A 22,244-nucleotide genomic window follows, 5' to 3' on the forward strand; every position below is an offset into this window, starting at 1 on the left:
ACACAGTCCCGCACTTGTAAGGTCACATTTAAATGTATTATCTAACAATATTTGTTAGATATTTATGTAAGAACATTTATATTGTGCTCAATTTCTTGTGAAGTGTTAAATAGAAAAAAAAAATCAATAGTTTTGTTGTTGTTTATTTTATTTGTTTATTTATTTTGTCCTTAGCCCAATTGCAACTATTCTCTGGGTGCCAACATAAAATGCCTCACACGCCAGCTCTGGCACCCATGCCCAGGTTGCCTACCCCTGCTAGACAGGATGAAAGCAGGAGATTAAAAAACTGTAGTCTTCTATCCACAGGGGGTGCCAAAAGCAACACAAATCAAAGGTTCCTCAAAGGAGCTTTAAGACCCACTTCCTAGCATGCGTATATGACAGCATTAATCAATAATTAAGTCAGTAAAATCCTTTATGTCATACCCATGACTGGCTATTTCAGCATCCTTTAAAAAAAAAAAAAAAAAAAAAAAAAAGTTCATCAGTTCAACAAACATGTTTTGAAAAGAATCATGCGTGAGATTCGTGATCTCATTTCTAAGCAAAAAAAATTGTGGTTCATTTTTTTTGCAAGAATCGTAGAGCCCTACAGAGGATGATGCTAATTTTTAGAAAATTAACAAAGTGAAACAAATTTATGTCACAAAATCAAGAACACCATCTGGCAGCATAAGGTGCTTTAATTAATTGAACTCTTTCCTTCTTAGAAATTTCCCTTCACTTCACCATTTTCAAAATGAAATCACATCTTCATTCCCAAACTTGAGCCAGCACAACTCACAGCACAAATCTCTGAGAAGTCAGATATTAATTCAGAAAAACAAAGAGCCACTTAAAAAAAAAATTCTGTTCAAGAAAAGAATATAATATCCATGTTCCCATCCAATTTTTAAATCAGGCCAAAACAGGGGAAAGATCAGGTAATACCTGAGAAATTATGCAAGAATCACATTGTCCAACATGGATACTGTATTTTAGGTGTTTTAATGAACTTTAGAGGAAAACTGCATCACAGAGAGGACAGATGAGGGACCTCGCATGAGAAATGTTCCAGTACACCAAAAGGTTAAATTTAGAAGTTGCAGCACTGTGCATCAGAGTGTATCGGCCTACTTAAAGCAAAGAGTACATGTATAATTTAGAGTGTTTAAATGTAGAGATGGAGCATATAGCTTCACAAAAATCAGCACATCATAAATTAATGGATCAAAAGTTGAAGGAAGTGATGTGAATAAATAAATAAGGTCTCAAAATAAATCCTTTCTTCAAAGACGTTATGTTGTAATTTGATGAAAATGTTTCCAAAAGGGGTTTAATCAATCATGTTCATTTAAGAGGAGGGGGCTCTCTGAGGGGGGCGGGTGCTTTTATTAATTGGTCCAGTCCTTTTACATTAACGAGGGTAGACTAAAAAGACTACAAAGTTAAAAATAACCACACTAATTTGGCAGAAGAGGATCAACAAAACTGTAACTTAGTGTGTCTAAATGTCGCTCATCATCCGCCCACACTGTCCTTTAAAAAACACAGACTGTGTCAATTTCTTCTGATAAAACAGTCTATTTATTTCAGCGTATCTTATTAATTTGTTGGTGGAACGACCCAGTTTTTCCACATGGATCATTAAAATTTCATCACACACACACACAGAAACCTCTATGAGTGTCCAACACACTGCTGGCAAATCACTACTGAAAACTGGTGTCACACACACAAGCACACTTCCTGAAAACAAAAGGCACATCTAATCACACACATACACACACACATGAAGTCCACAGGGCGATCTAGACATGAAGCACAGACGCCGTCTCCCTCCCCTCCCCCTCCTCCCTCCAGCCACCAAATCCACTTACAGGCCAGTGTGCGACTGGCTGATTGTTTTCTCTCTGGCAGCAGCTGCTCCGCTCTTTCTCCTCAGTCTCCACCACCTAATCAAGTGTCAGTCAGGCGGAGACGGGCTGAAGATGTAGGAGATTTACATTTCCTTTAGTAATCCAGCCGAGGCTTTACGATTGTTTAAAGGACAATGAATACATGACTGCATCTAGGGATCACATGCTGTCTGTGAAGCCAGTCAAAAACACAAAGACACTTTCATGTTCAAATGTGATTGCATTTAAAAAGTATGTCAAGTTTATAACAGGAAACCCTGCTCAGTGACGCTTTAGGAGACATCTTTATTTCAACCTCAAGATTTAAAAAAAAAACAACAAAATGAAACACCAAAGGTAGAAACCTCATCCGCACACGAGAAGTGACGTTTGTGGTCTAGCCATGATGACGCATGCGGGGTTTTACGAAACAAGAGGGAGAATAAAAGAGCCAACTTATCACACGGTGAAAAAAAATCATCTCAGTGATTGTGTGGAGTGAGGGGAGAGTGGGGAGGGTCAGGCAGAGGGGAGGTGATGAGGGAGACAAAGGAGATTAAAAGGGCGCAATGGAGGTTGTCACTCATTTTCACAGGCCTACAGATGCACTAATGAGATTGCATTTAATATAAGCACACACACTCACAACACACACAACACACGTTCCCTGACCACGCCTATTGATTGAGTGGTTCAGTGCACCAAAATAAAGGTTACAGATACACCTGTATGACACAGTTCTACATGGCTGCAATGTTTATTACTCAACCATCTACGCACAAAGATACACCAGCTGATCGATTTTTTGATTCTTTTAAATTGAGACATTAAGACATCAAATATTTTCTGTTTTGAGCTGATGAAGACTTTTTTATAACTGATAACTAAAACAAAGGATCACAGAGTCTTCTGGTAAACTATGTCAAACTGGCTTGCTCGTTACGGCCTTGGTTAGCAGAGCTAGCACCACCAGCCCTTGCAGGTTTACATCCCCACACATTGCCCCTGTCTGAGACTATACACAACTTTTTCTGTGTTTCCAGAGCCTGTCATGAGATGCTATCTGTTATGTCTGCTTGTTTGTATCCATATAGTAGTGCATCATAGCAGTGTGGCAGTTGCTATTACCGAGTTACCAAACTATGGCTAGGGGGCAGTGCTATAGCATTAATAGTGTTGAGTATTGGCAAGAACCTTACGTCACGATACGCATCTCAATACTACTTACACGATACGATAACATCACAATATCATAAAATCCCAATCTTGTAATATAAAGCAATATTCTACTTAATTGAAACAACTTTTCTGTTTTACTGTTAGATGCAGTGTTTGTCATTAAACTAATTTTGCAAAAAAGGATATTGGGTGAAAGCCGTGGTCAGTTGGTGAAACTGATAAATGTCACTTGGTGTAACCAATGATACTCATGCTAATATTGCACAAACATGACTTTGATTGTTATTTTATCAGTCTACTACACCGTAAAAATTAAACTTAAAAGGATTTTAAACTAACTTACCCAAGAATAGAGAGATACAATTTATGTTTATGGCATCAAAACCCAAATCATCAAGTTTAGAGATAAAATATTTTGAATATAATTTGAGATTATACTTATTATACAGTTTATGGGCAACGAACAGCAGAGTAGCTCTTTACCGCCATCTACGGCAGTGGAGGTGCAGAAGACATATTGTACTTCCAACTCGCCTAAAATATGAATTCTTATTTAAACAGAAATATCAATATAAAGAGATGAAATATTGATATTTGTGTAAATGATTGACAATCCTTAGTGTTTGTAGATGCAAGGACACCAACGTTTTAATCTGTCAGTCAGCTAAATGTTTACACATCCGACAGTCACATTTGGTTGTGTCATAGAAAGAAACACCAATCCTGTTATAAGTTCACCGTTCTACTTTTTTTAAAGTTACTTTTTAGGTCTTTTTCATTTAATTAGATAGGAAAGGACAGTGGATAAAGTGGGAAACAAGATAAGACTGGGCAATGACATGCAGGAAACAGGCCATACGCTGGACCGGGCAACCCACTCGAGGGCGAACCTTGCGGGGTGTGACCTGGACAGCTAAGCCATCTGTGTCCCTTCATTTCACTTTCAAGCACCCCGCATTCATACTGCTGGTCAATAAAAGTCAAGTACACTTAAAAATGCACAAATTTATCAAAATGACCAGGATGAGCTGACTGTGTGAATACAATTGATTAAATGTTGTGCTATTTTTCCACGCCAGCCCCAAATTAAAAATTCAAGTTCCAGATTCTTTATTGTCATTTTTTCATTTTTCCACATGAAGTGAAATGTGTCTTCAGGACCGGCAGCATACACAGGCAATAAAAAAATACACATCCTGTCAACGACATAATATTAGCTTCCTTTTACATCCTGCCTCCTGAGACCCTCCTCTACCTTCTGTCACTGAAAACGTTACGCTGTGAGAAACGTGTGAATAAAATCTTTGGGGACAGGTTGTCTTAAAATTTTCTAAGTGAAAGAGGATACTTTCTTTAAGTGTAATTTTCCTAACCTTGTTTATCAAACACTTGAGGAACAACAGCAGACGATCAGGCCATGAATACATGAACATTTTAAAATTATAATTCAGCAAGGGAGATGTAGACTTTTTAAATTAAAGGTCATGTGTGAATACATGTGTATGTGTATGTGTGTGTGTGTGCCCACATGTCAGTTTCTTCGCTGTGTGTAATGACTCAAAGACTCTTCTTTCACACCCATGAGCCCACAGTGACGAGCTTTCACACCTTCCCTCACTAAATTACACCCACTGTGCTCACCTTGACCTCTGCTTCTTAACACCCTAACAACACACACACACACACACACACACATACACAATCACAATTACGCTTTCTTTTCACTGTCACCAATATCCTGTTACTATTTAGACACACTCACTCACACACACAAGCTTCTCCAGTGAGCCTTTTCAGCTCCGTGACAACAGCCAACCACATCCCAGCTACTCCACAGCCAACAGCCAATCACACACCTTCCCTCGTTCATCACCAACCAATCAGAGCGCTCGGTGTGAGGCTCGTTATCCATGAGCAGCTTTCATCAGTGTTTCAGATGAGGCTGTAGTGCTGCTTTATTATTCCACAGAGCCTCTGCAGCCGCCGAGTAAACGGAGAGCTTTTCATTAAGAGAACATCTGTACAGAGGACGTGACTCCCTGATGGAAGCACGCGCAGCACGTCTCGGCAATAACAACTGGAGCTCTAATTGCTCATCTGTGTGTCCACTGGAAATCATGAACTGCTCCTTTAAGCTGTGTGTGATATCAGCTTTCAGCGGAGCATGCTGGTTTTGTTTACACTGAACGCCTTTAAGCCTCTTTTTTTATTTCCCATCCAACTTTCATGAGGGATCAATTTGTTGATCCGTCATTGGTTAACGATGACTGCTCTCATTATATGTGCTCATTTGTCTTTTTTTTTTTTTCTCAGATTTGAACACATTTTTATGCATAATGGACTAATCTGCCTTTTTTTGGTATTAATTTAGGAAAATTAAAAAAAAGAAATAACACAATTTGGCAGAAGCAAAGAAGTTGATTTCATCTTTTTTAACCAAAAAATAATTTCATTTAGCTATTCTACACAAATTTTATTTTTATTTATCTATTATTATTATTTTTATTTTTTGGTATTTATTGTTATTTTATTTTTATATGTTATATACCTTGATGTAAATATGTAAAAAGAAATATTTTTCTATTGATCTATATTTTCTACTTTTCTATGTATGTTACTAATTTGTAATTTTATATTCTTATTATTATTACATTTTTTTGATTGGTATTGCATTTACTGCAGCTGCTGTGACAAAAATAATTCCCCCAAGGGGGATCAATAAAAGAACATTCTATTGTATTCTATTATTTAATTGATTGTTTTAGAAATAGTAACTGATTTAATCCAATGTCATTTCACTAAAAGGTTCATTAACTTAATATTTCAATGCTCTGAAACAATACAAACTGACAGATTTTATCTTTTACCAAATTTAAAAGATATCCTTGAGGGATATTACATCTTTTAAGTTTCAATCTAGTTGTCATTTAAAGATAAATAATAGGAGATAAACAGAGTTTATGTGACACATGATGCCATATTTTCTCAGGAATTTTAAGAATGCAAACTAAAAAAGGAATCTTCCACTCAAAACTTTCAAAACAATTATAAAAAAGGAATCTTGCTTACCTTTCTAACCAACAACGTGAGTTAATAAATACAGAAAAACAGCTCCGTGCAGCTCATCAGCAGTGACCCTTATTGTTACACCAGCTCTCTCTAACTGGAGAGCGACAGAGAGCGCAGGAGCAGGAGAGGGAGAGAGTCTGGCTCCTAGCAACCACCTCCTGTCAGGGGAGGCTGAGGAGGTATGGAGCCAGTAAAGAGTCAAATTAATGACAGAAAAGTGATCTGAAGAAGAGGACGGAGGGAGGAGAGGCCAAGCTTTGATTTTCTGGGGGATTCGTGTTTGTGTGGACGACAGATTCTCATTATGATGAGGATGAAGGAAAGCAGACGGTCAGACAAACACAGACAACTGACCGTAATCAGAAGACGGCCATTTTCCTCTGACATCATGCTGAGGGTGGAGGATGACATGCTGTTAAGATCTCAAACTGCTGGGGTTCAAATAGATTCAGCAGGTCTATGAACATCATTATTGATTCAACTCTTACAGATTGATCAGCGACTGAAAATAAAGTAAAAATCTGGTAAAATGTCACTACTTTCACTGCCCTTGACCTTTAAGCAGCGTTTCGTTCTCTTCAGTAAATCAGATGTATCATTATGAGTCATACAACTGAGATACCCTGTGCCTTAAATGAATCACTGGTGATGTTCAGTGATTACTTTTCCATTTGTCATCTGCTCAACTATTTATTCCAGCGCTGAGTTGCCTTTTAGCCATATCAAGTTGGCAGAAACAGAAGCAAACGGTCTTTGAAACCAAACAAATGGCTTCTCTTACAAGTCAGATACCATTTAATGAGGATCCTAATGAGGAATAAAAGGATGCCTTGAGTTGTTTAGCTGTTAAGCAGCTGCTTTATTTTAATTGCTAATTGATCTGTAGCTTGTTTGTTAGACTGTCTTTCTAGGTGGGCAACCACTGGAGCCTCAAGAATGAAAAATTAAAAATGTGTCCACTGGAATAACCCCCCAAAAAGGACCCAAAGTTGACTAGATTTATGATTGAATTGAACTCTAGAGCGGGGGACTCTCACATCCGAAACGCTCTTGTAAGATAAGATGATAGATAACATGGAGACAAAAGAGTAGCCTGAAATTATGCTACTGCAACCTGACAAAACAGACACCGTCGTCTAATGATCGTATTAAAAGATAAAGGAAGATGTTTAACGAGGCACACAGCCCATTGTTCAACAGTGTAGTCTCATGTTAGTGGTTCATGAGAGGAAGAAAATACTCTTCCTCCCTTGAAACGCTTAACTTGAGAAAATCTGCTGTCAGTGTCTTGCTTTAAGATACCTTAACATGTCTAAAACTTTCCCCTGACAGACACAAACATTAAATAAAACAGTCCACATCCAAAATATCTGGACCTGCAGTGTCCGATCAACACGACCTGTGACTTTGAGCTTCTACCTGCTAAATCTGCATTGTTTGTCCCAGTTTGGAGTCTAGTACCTATGTAGGGCGTACCCCAGAACAGAGCAACTTTCAGACAACCTTGGCAGAATGACGAAGCTTTTAAAGCCAGACAAACCCAGACAGAGAGGGACAAGGAAGAAAGAACAAAAGAAAGAGAAAGGAGACAAATAAACAGAGCACAGGGTATGTGTTCAGTTTGCATTTGTAATTACTGCAATACAAGGCTGAAGCTGAAACTAACATTTCAAAACAAAGCAGGTATGTCATGATCCTGATCTGTTATTCTCATAACTATTATATCTGTTACCATTAAGCTGATCTGAGCTTTTTTTTTTTTTTACCAACATGGGACCTGCAATTTAGCCAATTATCTCACCCTGATTATTTATATGAGCTCATGTCAACTGAGCAGGATGCACATAACTAATGCAGCTTAAGCAGAGTAGAAGCATTTGGAAGTTACTTGAGCTGAACAACAGTTATACGACAGATATCCAGAGGTTTGACATTTGTCTCAAGCCATTACTGAGCCTCGATCCTTACTAGATTGATTACCCCACCTTTAAAGATAGAGTCTGCAGGATTTCCTAAAAAATAAAATGTCAACTTTTACTGAAACAATCCTGCTCAATCGTCACTTCTAGGCTTCTTTACATGTGTCAGTGTCTGTGTTTGCCTCAAACTCTCTCCTAAGCCTCTATGTTGATGTGTTGGTTTTATTGGGATGTTTCTAGGTGGAAAGTAAGTGTGACTACATCAGCCAATCGCAGAGCGCCGAGTGCGCAAGTGACTTCGCGTGTTGATTAGCAAGAGTGCAAAGCTATCCTGAGCAGCAACGATAGTGGGCGTAGCACAGAGAAAGAAAAACACAACCAAGGGTGAAACTTCGCTCAACTTTCACTCACCTGAAGAGCAGCACGGGATGAAGAACAACTCGAGTTAGCTTTCTGCTAACCAGGTATGTGTCAAATAACCCAGTGGTTAGCTTGTGCTAAAATGCCAGATGGCTCACAAGTCTCACCCACATAGAAACATGATGCTGCAGGCGGTTGCTGAGCTAGTGATTGTGTTCACGTAGCCTCGGTCAGAGGCAGTGGGTGTGCGCTGCTGCTGGCACTGATCCAAGGAGGAGGATCCCAGTTTGAATTTGTGTTTACTAACAAGTAGCAATTCCTGCAGACCCTACCTTGAAGTTTAAGCGTACAGTATTGCATTTTTCAATAATTTTGTGGATCTTGTACAGGCATCAGTTAGGGGCTTTACAGATTATCTAATTGTAAAAATTCAGATCAGGGTCAAGGCCAAAAAAAAGCAGACCCGAACAGCGGTCACAGTCTAAGTATCTTATAGCGAGAAGAGACTTCAAGAGATGCCTCATTTCTTTAAACAAACACAGCAAAACAAAGACATTGGGTTTTCTGGTTAACATATTAGAGAGGAAAAAAACAACAAATCCACAAAAAAAGGAAGCTGCAACTCAGGAATGTTTTCTATTTTTGCCAGAAAACAGTGACTTATAATGAATCATTTGTCAAAACTGGACCTGATTTTATGGAAATTCTCTATAAAACTCTGACAAAGCTCACAAAGGTTTGATAATGATGCTGCAGACACAGCGCAGTCTTTCTTCTAAGACACAAGGTTTGATACACAGCTGCACCTTCAAAAACAAACAGTGTCATTGAGCAGAGGAGTTTGCAACAAAAGGACAGCACAGGGATCGGACTTCATTTGGTGCTCCATCAAACTGAGAGCCACACCCATCTCCTCTGGTCGCAGACTGCTTTGTTCTGCCCCGGCCAACACTGTCTCTCCCTCCGTCTCACGCGCACAAAATACACACACTGCCAACAGCATATTGCAACAAATCAGCGACAGATAGTAGGTCACACGCTCGTCCAGCCTGCCCATCTTATTGTGCCTGTATTCAAATTCCTCTGGCGTGTGTGTCGGCTGCCAGCGTTCTTCAGCGGGGCGTCATTTGGCTCCAAACCCGCAGCCGGTCCACAGTGACTGAAACCAGACGCTGCTCAGAAAAACTGACAGCACAGACGGCACAAATATGAAACAAGCACTTATTAAAGGCTGCCATCCAGCTTTATGAGCGCTGGGTAACGCAGCCTCCTGATTCTGCAAGCAGGCAGTCGGAGACGTTTAACATCTGCACCACAGACAAGAGTGAGATGTGACATTATCGGCTACTTTCAAACCCCAAAATGACACGGTGCTAATTGCAGAAGGGCAATAGTTTTTCTTACTACTGATTTACCCTCCCAGGCGTGTTTTCACAGGCAGGCTCTGGCTGGCTTTAGGGGAGAGTGGCTGACTGAGCCTAGATCTGTCAATCTGAGCAGCAGCTCCATCAATCTGGTGGTTACACAGTGAGACAAACAAAGCACACGTCAGCATCAGCATCTACATCAGCATCAGCAGAGCTAAAACACAGAGAAAGCTATTACTGAGCACCTGGAGTCACTGAAGCAATGTGAGTGGAAGGTCACAGCAGAGGAGATACCTCTGGAATAAACACATAGTGTAACTGAGCAGACCTGCAAAGCATCTCTTAGTAGGATAGCAGAGAATGCTCATTTCATTTGTGGATCACTTTCAACAATCTTTATCCGCCTGTTATTAAACGTCCAGCCACACTTTGTCTCATGCCTCCCCTCAGCTGCTCCTCTTGTGCTCCATCCAAAAAGCTATTAAACTTCCTCCAAACAAAGAGGTTAATGTGATATTTTGTATGTTGCTGTAGGGAAATTCTTCAATCACCTCAGTCTGCAGACCTCTGAGCTCAGGGTCTGCTGTGTCACTGTGACCTCAAGGCTTTTTAAGGATTCAGGGATCCGATCAAAGACACTCCAGCAGGCAGATGACTGTCAGCTTAAAGCCTGGACAGGGGTCATGCGGATCATGTGGACGGGCTCTCCAAGCAGTAAACCACCCAGGAGTTGAAGAGTGAAGAGAAAGAGACATAGTTTCATATGGCTGAGGTCTTCTTTTTGTCTTTTTTGCTATCATTCCTTTTCAAGTGTGTTAACATTGGCCTCAACAAGGTAATTACTAAAACCTGGAAACAAGACATAGAAAAAAGGCTTTGGGAAATACCTCAAAAAGTTATATGCAACAATTAGTCAGACATATTTCTTCACAGACTAATTTTAGGGCCCAACAGGATTTCCTTAGTCATAAACCTTTAAAAAAAGTGCCTGATGATCATCCAGGTCAATCTGGCTTGATTTTTATAATGTTTGATAGTCACACTGATTGTCATGCTGCAGCTGTTATGGTTTTGCTTCCCTCTAACCACTCTCAGTGTCTTTGTTTATTGGTTACGGGAAGTCAATTTCAGTAAATCGAAAACAACAAGCTAGTTGAGTAAACAAAGCCAAGAAGCCAAGGGTGATCCCAGGTTATTGTAATATCTTAAACTTATTGCTCAGCTGTGCAAAATGCAAAACCACCTGATAGTGGTTATTAATTTCAACCAGAAAAAGTCACAACTGGGACAATCTCACCCACATTGCATCAAAGCAACCCATATCTGTTTGGTTTGTGGTAATTCAACCACTGAATCAGAAGGATGACTTTTATGATGTGTAACAAAATTATTTCTATATCCACAAAATTATTCATAAACCGGTCTTTTGTTGAGAGTTCATGTTATTGGCCAATGGGCACACTGTAGCTGTCAGTGCGGGGGCTCAAAGCCCACCTCTTTACCCCGTTCTACATCTATAGATGTTAAGTTGAGCTTGGCATTTCCAGTATGGCACCCGCTGAAGATAGGCTTTAAAACTCTGTGTCATTAACAAATGGGTGACATCACAGAGTCTACATCTAAGTATTAACCAAAGACTGTATAAGAAATGGATGTAGTCTCCCTGACATCACCCGTCTGTTTCTGAAATGGAAAATGAAGCAAATCGGGAATTGTGGCCATATTGGAAGTGGCAAGGGCTTCGCATACACCTATAGGATGCCTGTCAGTCACGTGACCTGAGCTGAGCCCCTGATGGGGAGAGCTTGTGATCTTAATATCCTCTGAACAGTGGAGTTAGAAAAATGATAGTAAACTAAGCAAATCAGAAAGGAACGGCTTTTTTGGCTTGGTGTGTATGTGACTTCCAGTACTTCTGGAGCCAGCCTCAAGCGGACACTCAAGAAACAGCAGATTTTAGCACTTCACTATCGACTCATATTCTCAGACCAGAGGTTGCCGCTTGATATTAACACAGTCCGTGGGAACACAAACTTAATGCCCACCACAGCCAACCGATCCCTGTCAAACAAGTCTGGACACGCCCCTGCATGTGGCCCAAACATAAACAACAATCACTTAAAGCCGGTCTCATTTTCCAGGTCAAACTACTACACCAAACTACTAAGACCGTTTAACCCTAACTCTCAGTGTTCTCCTGGTAAACATGGAGTGGATGTCTAATAAGATGAACAGACAACTTATCTGCATCAAAAGACATGATGCATACAACATCAAAATTTAAATCCACACTTGTCAACATTTCACAAACACACTCTGACAGGAAAGAAGCCAGTACAAGCATTAAAAAGCTCCTTGCACAGCTCTAATCTGCAGAGAGAGCCTGTTGGCTGTTTGATTTAAGGGAATCCCTCAACATGTATTAATGCCTACACTCCTTCTCCTAATCACCCCTGTCATACTCTCTCTTCCACTCCCTCTGTCTGTGATCAGCCAAGCAGGACGGAGAGGAGCGTGGCAGTGCTGCTGGCTGCTCTCTGCCCCGGGGCAGTGCCAGGGGACTGATCTGTGCCTTCAGCAGCTGCTGCACGCTGCAGAAAACACAGAGTGCTGCAACTCTCCACGTGACAGAAAACTTCCAGAAGAAAGTCAAGAAATGAGTATTTGCATAATGAGAAACCATTTTTTTCATGGGGGTGTTTATGCCTGGAGCTGCAACAGTGCAAGGTTCAATGAATAAAACAAAAAGATGTAAGAGGCGATTATAGATGCAGAAATTCAACTCGAGAACCGGCTTTGAACAGCTGAAAGAATAACAAACAGTAAATCCCTGTTAAGAATCAAGCCATGTAGGAATCAAAGTGACTCCTGCCTCCTTGCATACAATCTGCAAAAAGTGCATTGATGTTAATATTGTTGGACAGATGCGTGAGGTAGAGGTATCTTTAACTGTCTCTCCTCTTCTTCTTGCACGTTGTTTCCTTCTTCTCCTAAAGATGAGTCAAACCCAACAAGAGGAATCTGGATTAACCTCAGCTGTGAATGAATTCTAATAAGGGTAAAGGTGTCTGCATCAGATAAAGCTCATTAAAGTTCATGCTGTGGTCGTTTCCATCACATGAGAGTCACAGAGGACAGCAGGTCACACTCTGGCTTCGACTGCCAGCATCAAAGTGTGTCAGCACAGTCACACGTCCACTGATTGATCTAACCGAGTGCTTTATACAGACAGTATGCAGAGCTTTTTCAAAGTTCAGAAGCTTCTTTTTAAATTTCTCTTAGACTCAGTGTTTGTTAGCATGTAGGACATGTCAGATTAGAGTGAAGCTAAAAAAAATGCAACCATGTTCCTGAAAAATGATTCATGACGTGAACTTATCAAAATATACGCAACAGAATGTAACATGACACATTGAGCTATTTTTACTGCAGATACAGTGAAGTCTAAAGATCAGACTCATGTTTTTGATGTTTTATTCATTGAAACAATCCCCGAAGTGCCTCTGGGTACTCTTTTATCTGATATTTGTGCAGTTGTGTGGTTCCTTCAAAACAAGTCAGAAACATACATGATCACATTCAAAACAGGCTTATTTCTTTGTAAACAAATAGAGGAGATAGTGTACTATTGGGACTATTTTCAGCTGCGGTTGTGTACAAATGCAGGACAATTTGTTTTTATCGTTTAATAGGAAAACATTTGAGCATCACTGTTTCTTTTCATTGTAAAAATGCCAACTAACATTTTATCATATCATTGGAGCTTTAAGGCATTGAAGAATATGATACAGTCTTCCTTCTTTTGTTCAATACAAAACAAAGACACATGAAACAATTTCAAAACAATAGTTGCCTCAATTATCCAGAATGCATTGCAGCTGCATGACCGTCTGTTTCTATTTGCGGGTTGTGAGGCTTTTCGTCTCCCACTCCACAACACTACAGCTCACCCAAACAACACTTAAAACCCACAGCTCAACGCAGCCAGACCATGCTCAGTCTGTGGGAGATGTTGAAAAGCATTCTGGGAAATCACCAACAGCTGAAAGCTAAAGGGGGAAAAACAGAAGACTGGGATACCCCTACGATGTATTTTACATCAAAGATTTTACTAACTGAGGGTTTGGTTTTTACCTGTAAATCTGCTCAAAGGGATATTGCTTCAGTATTAGCTGCAGCTGGAAAGAGTTCGAAGGTTTCTAGTGATGCAAACTCAAAATCCAGTTTTTTTCCAAGTGTGTGAGAAAACAAATATGCTTTCTTTCTTAAATCCTAATCCTAATACAAATATCTGACTTGGTGTGAGCCTACTCCAGAAACCGATATGATACCGACAATTATTGTGGCGACTGCGTGCCTCTGTGCAGCTACTCTGTAATGTGTAAGGGGACATCGGCCTCAATTAAAACTGTAAATAAAAAAATTTATAAAAAAAAGTTAAAAGACAATAATTTCACCAACTTCTCAGATGTTTTCAATAATATCTGGATGGAAGTCTTTTTTATTCTCTCTGCCAAGGAAGTTATGTTTTTGGGAGAGTTTGTCTGTGAACAACATAACTCAAAAAGTAAAAACGGATCTTGAGGAAATTTTCAGGAAATGTTCAAAATGGGATAAGGAAGACATGATTAACTTTTGGCGGTGATCCAGATCACTGTCTGGATCCAGAATTATTTTTAAAGGATTCTTTATTATTGTGAGATAGGGATGTTTTCACCATATGTGTATAGATCTCCACGATAAATGGTAGGATTGTTTTGCAAAACAATACAAGACAAGGTCACCATAATATCTGACAGATGTAAAAGTACGATCCAGATCCTGGCAATGTTCTGGATTCTACAATCCTGAATATGAAATATGTACTTGGTCATCATAATTTTCAACACTAGCTGCTAAAAAATTATCGCACAAACCTGCAGCTAACACCAAATTGAAGCAGACAGTCTGCTGAAAGAAAGTATAACATTAAAGTAGGACTGAAGTGTTGCGTGACAATCACAATATGCTTTGCGGAGGTCTGTGCTCTCTGAGTGCTTTTCTAGTTTGTCCTAGAAAATTTGCCACAAAAGCATGCTGTAAGTCCAACGCCTATCTCCACCCTGAACTACTCTATTTCACAACAATGGGATATGAACTCCAACTCCCCCAGACATAAATATAGAATTGAATCAACCCCATTGTCACCCGATCCAGCTGAGAGAACCAGGATCAGGGAGAAAAGTGAAATTGAATCAACCAAAAAAAAAAACAGTGCAGGGATATTGTCAAACCATAAATTTCTCTTTCAAAAACATCTGACAAGAGCTGAAATCGGACTACTACAGCGTATCTTCTCCAGTCCTGCTGTCTCTGTCAGGACAAAGACACATGCTATTTAAGATTCACCACCACCTCCACCACCATTGTCGAAAGGCTCTATAAATACACCTGGTTAGAGATGCATTTAGACTGACATGGTATGTGAAACATTGACCTCATCCTGGTATTGTCTTACATGAAGCCTTGAGCGGTGCGGCGGCAGGTTGGACGGTCGTGATCTGACTGTTTGAGCAAGGACTGTAGGATCCAGTAACAAAATGAAACCAATTTTCTTGAAGCTTGTATTTCAGAAGGTCAGAAGAAAAGAAATGTGGGTCAGTGAGATTGTGGACTGAAATGATTTCAGGAGTTTGAAGTGGAGATAAATCTGCTGATGAGATTAACTCCATGATCTAATACATACATCCTCATAAAGCTTGTAGATTACAGTAAACCTGTAGGTTAGTGATTGGATGTGGAGATTGTTGGTTATTTTGTAAGAGAAGTTGCAAGTCAACATCAACAATGGCCATTTTATTGTATGTCAAAATATCAGATTTTTGATGTTCCCTAAGTTCCACTCCAAAACAATCATGAACATTTAGTTCTGTGATTTCTCCAAACCCAAACCAAAGCACTTTATTTTCCTAAACCGTACCACAGACAGCCGTTTCAATGTGAGCTCTGGTTTCTATTCTTTGTACACCCACCGTCCATCCACAGCCCTTCCCCATGACTCCAGTGTGTTACATAAATGCAGCCAACAATTACGTTTGTCACCACAACATAATTGGGAAAACAATTTAGTACCATATACACATAATTTCCAGGGGACAAAGTACTACAACTAAGGCTGTGATTAAATCTCACGCGTCATCAGTGGAAACAAACTCATTGTGTTGGTTATAAGGACTTGCAATCAAAATTTAGTCAAAAGTGAAACAGCAGACGTGTAGTTTTAGAATTCTTTAAAAGGTATAAATATAACTGTTGTTATTATTGCGCCATCAAATAGTTATTTTTAAATGACAATCCCGTGTAACTGTTTGTCTCAGTAAGTAGCCTATAAAAGACTTTGCCTGATCAGTAAAAAGTAATTGAAAGAGTTGAGTTCTTATCAGCTTTTTTAATACATCATGGCTCATAGAAAAGCAAGGACCACACAAAACGTTCCCAGGCTGTAAAAGAAAGGATACACACACAAAACACATCTGTGGCACTCCCTGGCAAGCACATTTAAGCTAGCTAGAACAGCCAACTACTATCAAACACCTCTTTTGAGCATTTCCCTACAACCAAAACTAAAAAAGTTTGCTACAGGGGGAGGCTAATTGAAAGGAAATGCATCTTTCTAGTACTTCCTTATATAGGGGAACCAAACATAAACACCCAATCTCTTGTCCTAGCTCTAAAGCGCTATAGAACAGCCTGCTAGCACAGTTAGGTATGCTAACTAGGCTCAACACATCTTCTGCTACATTTCAAGTAAATTACGCTGGGAAAGCTAGCTTGTGAAGCTAGTGAAGCTGGTGAAGTCACATGGGAAAAAATAATATCTCTGGCAGGTAGAAATCCCTTTCTTTTCTTGCTCTTTTGTTAAACTACAGGAAATTTTTACTTGTAAAGACAACCAGCAAAGAGCTAGCACAGGGTTGGCTGACGGTAACAAGCGTCTCTCCACTAGCATTCTCTTGGCTAGCATAATGAATCTTAATCATCATTACTGTGATTTTTTTTCTGGGAATCCTTATCAAGAACAAGGTAGGATACATAACAAGGCTAGTGGAAGAAACTTCTCACCAGTCTTCCATTTCATTAGGAAATGGTAAAATACCATTTATAAATTTAGAAAATAGCCTGACTTGAGAAGCTAACAGGTAGACACCCCTCCTATTCTTGTTCCCTTGCTGAAGTACAGGAAAATTTTCTTGAAGGTACAGCCAGGAAAGCTAGCTAGCAAAGGGAGGGTGGGATTGCAGAGCATCTATATTATAGTGTTCTCTGAGCAAGCATAGCTTGAGAAACTAGCTAGCATAGAGAAGCAAAATTATCAATAACACATTTTTTCTGAGATAGCTTTCCAAAAACAAGGTTAGATATATCAAGGGAGGCTAAATGGGATTTTTAAGCACTTTTTTGCTACAGAAAGAGAAACTAATAGAAATTCTTTCTAGCACTTTAGCTAAAGAAACAATGGCTTTGATGCTTTTTCCAATCTTGTCTTGAAAATGATTGGTCGAGTGCTCCAAACTGAAGGTGTGGACGCACCACAGTGACATCTCAGACACTGATATCTGCTCACCTAAAAATCAACTTAGGTGGCCATCAGTTGTTTTTGATAGAAATGTGTAAAAGTTCTGTTTTAAAGTGAATTTCTGGTTAACTCAGAAATAAAATGTGGGACATCCAAAGACAATTTATTATCACCAGCCTCTCATTAAATCTCAGTGGGAAGATTTGATTATCCCAGTCAAAGTTTCTGTTCATAAACACCAAAAACAGAACAGAAAGTAGTGCTTATACCGAAGAAACTGCCAACTCTGAAAGTATCAAACTGCCCTTGAAAAAAGACCCTGTCTTAATCTAAAACTGAGATCTCACTAAGAAGCTTCAAACTGCTCAGCTACGTTCACGAGCACATGCGCTGGGCAGCTGGAACTGTCAAAGCAATGTTTTCAGGTCTGCTCTCAAGAGCTTTGCCACTTACGTAATAAGCTGAATGAAATGTTAATGTCAGCAAAGTTGACAACGCAATGAGGGAATTCTCCTCTGAGTGAAGCTAGCTGTGTGTGAGGGGGGTGATAGGGGGGGAGCCAGACTGGTCGTCTGCAGATCACACAGGAGGTGATGAGCGCTCGTCCTGTCTTTAAATATAATGCACCTGTAATGACTTTATCTCCTTCCCCCGTAGCTTTTTTTATGAGAAGTGCCAAAGGCTGGACGAGTCACATGCAGCTAAGGCTCCTCTTGCTCAACACAGGCACTTCAGAGCTGGAGGAGGAGGAGGAGGGTGGGTCATCTCTTGGACTTATGGACACAGACCTTGGGGGCACTGCTGGTCTAGTCTGGTCTGGCTGAGGTCAAGCAGGCCTGTTTTAACTTGTTAACAAGCTTGAAACAACCTAATTTCAGCTCCAACTACAGCCTGGTTTACAAATCTGCTTTGCTTGTGCTGCTTTTGAGATACTAACTGAAGGAAAATGTGCAGACTATGGCTATTCTTTAGAAATCTATCTTATGTTGCTCTTATTTTTTACTTTTTACTAGGCCCATATCTCAGATTTTTGCTGACAACATTTTCAACACGTATGATTTTGTGTAAACAATTGCTCTGAAACTATATGTAAAGTTGAATACTGTTATCAGTTTCTGGTCATTTCTGTCTGTCAACATACCAACATTCAGAAATCAGACCTTCACCCTCTTCTTAAACTGGTTTATTTGTCTGTGGCTGTTGTGATCAACAGGAGATCCCATAGTACACTTCCTATTCCACTCAAAACTGTATGAAACCTCCCTCCACAGCTCAATCATCATTGTTTAACAAGGCAGCAACTGAACATCCTGGTGTCCAGCTGTAGCGCACGCCTCCGTCTGCCCCATCAGGCAGCAGCAGTGTGATGTAAGCAGCCCCAACGCCTCACTCTCATGACGCAAACTGTCACAATTGACCGTCACAGATCGTACAACCGTATTGCAGCGTCCTAATATATAATGAAACCACAGCCCTGCAGCATTTTACACCACATAGAGCTCCAACCTTCGTCTGCGACAACCCAACCAGCACCGCTGTGGATGGATCTATCTCCACACTGTCTCATCAATGTAGTGCGTCACGTTAAATCCCACTGCTGCTGCACCGTGTCACACTCCACAAACACGCTGCAGCCGACATGTGGCGTCCAGCTCACACAGGGCAACATCTGTAACGGCACATTTACGCATTATGTAAGAAAACTGCGTGACATTCATGCGGCGGCGGCAGCAGCGGCTGTGGTGGAGGTGGAGGTGGCAATGGAGGGATAGGAGAGGAGAGGAAGGAGAGGAGAAGAGAGGAGAGGAGAGGTGGGGGGCCTGGAGCCTTCAAGCCTGGAGCCCTGAGAGCGTTCAGAGTATTTAGACCGTGTCGATGCAGCTCTGCCATAACACTACATGTTGTGTGGTCTGATGTTGGATTTGAATGGGAATCAGGAGGCTGCAGCTGATGTTAATATGACAGACAGCGAGGTATCCGCTACACAGGGGTTTGACATTCACTCCAAACCCTGCTGCTGCTGCTTTCACTGACAGCTCAACTCGATGTAAGCAAAAGTGTGCATAAGACGGCTCTTACCTCTTCCTCTGCGCCCTCAGTGTGCTGCTCCGTAAATCTCCCCGCTAGAAACCCTCCCTTCTGACGAGGAAGAGCAGGCGAGCCGTGCGTCTCCTGTCCAAAAACTCAGGCTGATTTTACCGCAGGGAAACGCTGTCGTGCGTAACAGTCCGCACCACGTAGCCGAACCCGCCGCGTTAATCTCCAAACGTGCAGGAAATATGATCCACGTTCCTTTCTGTAGTCTGTCGTAGTCCTGAGAGCTTCTGTTTTAAGTCCCCCCGTCACGTCTCCTTCCTCCCACAGCTCCTCTCTGCTCTGCTCTCTCTCCTTTTTCTCCTCAGTAGCCACTCGAACAGATTGTGCACTCGCACTGCGCGTCCACGCGAGAGCTGAGGGGTGGGAGCTATGAAGCAGTATTATGGATGAGTGGAATGATGGGAAGACCTAATTTAGAAAAATACTTTAGCATCTTTCTCGAATGACGAGATTGCAGCTTATCAGCTTTTGATTCCTAATTCTTACGTTTCAAAAATCATAAAGAAGGTTTGTCAACGGACGGGAACGTGAGTGACATGAGTACGGGGTGTGGCTAAAAATGTGGACACCCCCTACTCAACACACACACACACACACACACACACACACAGCCTGTTCAGACAAACTGGGGGTTTTAAGCATAATTGGACTGCCATTCCACAAGCTTACATTTTCATCTCCAACATCAATTCTGGTGCCACACCCACAGACTCTCCTTAAATGAATTTAACACACCATAGTTTTATTGATTTTTTTTACAGCTTTTATTAGATACAAATCTTTGCTGCGTGATGCTTAAATATAAGGAAATGTGCTGTCACTGTCAGAAGAGAGTCAACGCACTCACTCCCACCCACAGGACAAGTTAGAGATCCAAATTAGAGACCAATCAGTGTCCAAACATTTCTGCACTTTGAGAGGAAGCTGGAGGGAACATATACAATGCATGTAGAGTGGCAGAGTATACAAACTCTGGACAGAAAAGCCTCTCCAGCTGAGGACTTCAACCAAGAGACTTCTTGGTGTGAGGCGGCAGAGCTTGCCACAACACCAAGATCATCCTGCCAGAAACAAACATCATCTTGAAAGTTTTGTCTTTGTTAAAATTATTGCTTAAATCTGTAAAATGGGCCTGTCCCAAGCAAAACATTAGCTAGAAAAATTGTAGTTTGGTCATGAAATGTACATTTATGGGTTAAAAAACTCCCCATTTATTTCAGGTTTCAGTTATCCTTCGCAAAGGTTGATTAAAACTTGAAGTTACTCATAAATTATGAAAGCAGTGAGCATTTTAAGTTTCCCATCAGTCTTTTCATCTTCACAATAAAACAGTCCAAAAAAAGTGAAGCATGCACATTAAAGACTTGTATTTGGAGGAAGGGGCATCATTTGGTTAGCTATAGCTGACACTGATAAAGAGTCTACTCTGCCATTTATATCTGGGATTGGACACTTTTCAATTTGTATTTTTTCAAGTAGTAAAGCCAAAGCATGTAGCAGGCCTTGTATCTCAGAAAAAAATATATCTAAAATAGGAAATAAATAAAAATGTGTCTCAAAGTCGATATGCTAACAGTTTATATGCTGGCATATAGACATGTTTTGAGTACTGACAGGTAAAACGGCTGACTGTCAAGGTATGATAGGGTCCAACAATACAGTTTAATTTGACATCTCGTGATAAATATGGATTTCAGGAACGTTATATTAAGAGATTATACTGTAAAAAGATATTTCACCATCATTTTGACAGTCTTTATATTCATGAAAGTTAAGAAGCAAAAAAAAAAAATTAAGAAAAAAGTGTTTTTAATTCAAGAACTAAAAAAAAATATTTGTAGAGATGGGAAATTATGCAATTCGAACAGTTTAACATCCCCTACACTGCAAAAAACTGAAATCTTATCAAGTGATTTTGTCTTTTTTTAAGTAAAATTGTCTTATCATACTCGATATGAGCCACTTTCAACTTATCAATCCAGAAAAAATGTCTTGTTTTAAGTTATCAGAGTACAAAAATTAGGTTTGAATCGCTTGTAACCAGTAAAAAAAATCTGCCAATGGAACAAGAAAAAATTGCTTGTAAATTTCCTTGAGACTAGAACAATGTCTTAATACAAGTAACTTTTCTCTTGTTCCATTGGCAGATTTTGTTACTAGTTACAAGCAATTCAGACCTTATTTTTGTCCTTAAATAACTTTAAACAAGACATTACTCTGGATTGATAAGTTGAAAGTGGCTCATATCGAGTATAATCAGACAATTTTTACTTTAAAAAAAGACAAAAATACTTGATGAGATTTCAGTTTTTGCAGTGTAGGGGATGTTAAACTGTTCGAATTGCATAATTTCCCATCTCTGCAAATATATATTTTTTTCGTTCTTGAATTAAAAACACTTTTTTCTTAATTTATTTATTTTTGCTTCTTAACTTTCATGAATTAAAGACTGTCAAAATGATGGTGAAATATCTTTTTACAATATAATCTTTTAATATAACGTTCTTGAAATCCATATTTATCACTAGACGTCAAATTAAACTGTATTGTTCGACCCTTTTCTGGATTGGTCACGTGAATTTGGCTCATATTGAGTCTAAAAAGGAATTTTTTACTGAAAATAAGACAAAAACACTTGATAAGATTTCAGTTTTTGCAGTGTGCATATGCCTCCATATTGAGTTCATTCAACAAAAAGAAAACAGATCTAAGATATTATGAGTCACTGGAAGGAATGGTGTTTTCTTTAACAATCAGTCACAAACAGCCTGTCTTGAATATGTTTAAAAAATATATGGAGGTGTACACTATCAGGTGA

General features: G+C 39.9%; 1 protein-coding gene across 10 annotated transcripts in view; it reads right to left on the minus strand.

Annotated features, from left to right (window-relative positions):
- The window catches only part of LOC141797038 (unconventional myosin-IXAb-like), a 167,577-nt gene extending 147,806 nt beyond the window's left edge, over positions 1–19,771 (minus strand). For 5 of the 10 annotated variants that reach the window (XM_074678427.1, XM_074678421.1, XM_074678426.1 and 2 more), the window contains exon 1: positions 19,409–19,769. The gene's annotated coding sequence lies outside the window, so the exon portion shown is untranslated. Of the gene's footprint in view, positions 1–19,408 lie in introns of all 10 variants that reach the window. The other 5 variants (XM_074678424.1, XM_074678423.1, XM_074678422.1 and 2 more) reach the window with 3 other exon arrangements.
- Positions 19,772–22,244: the final 2,473 nt, after the last annotated feature.

This window comes from Halichoeres trimaculatus, unplaced genomic scaffold (genome assembly GCF_033239565.1).
Source record: "Halichoeres trimaculatus isolate MK-OKI-2021-1 unplaced genomic scaffold, fHalTri1.1 fHalTri1_scaffold_10, whole genome shotgun sequence".
NCBI classification, from domain to species: Eukaryota; Metazoa; Chordata; class Actinopteri; order Labriformes; family Labridae; genus Halichoeres; species Halichoeres trimaculatus.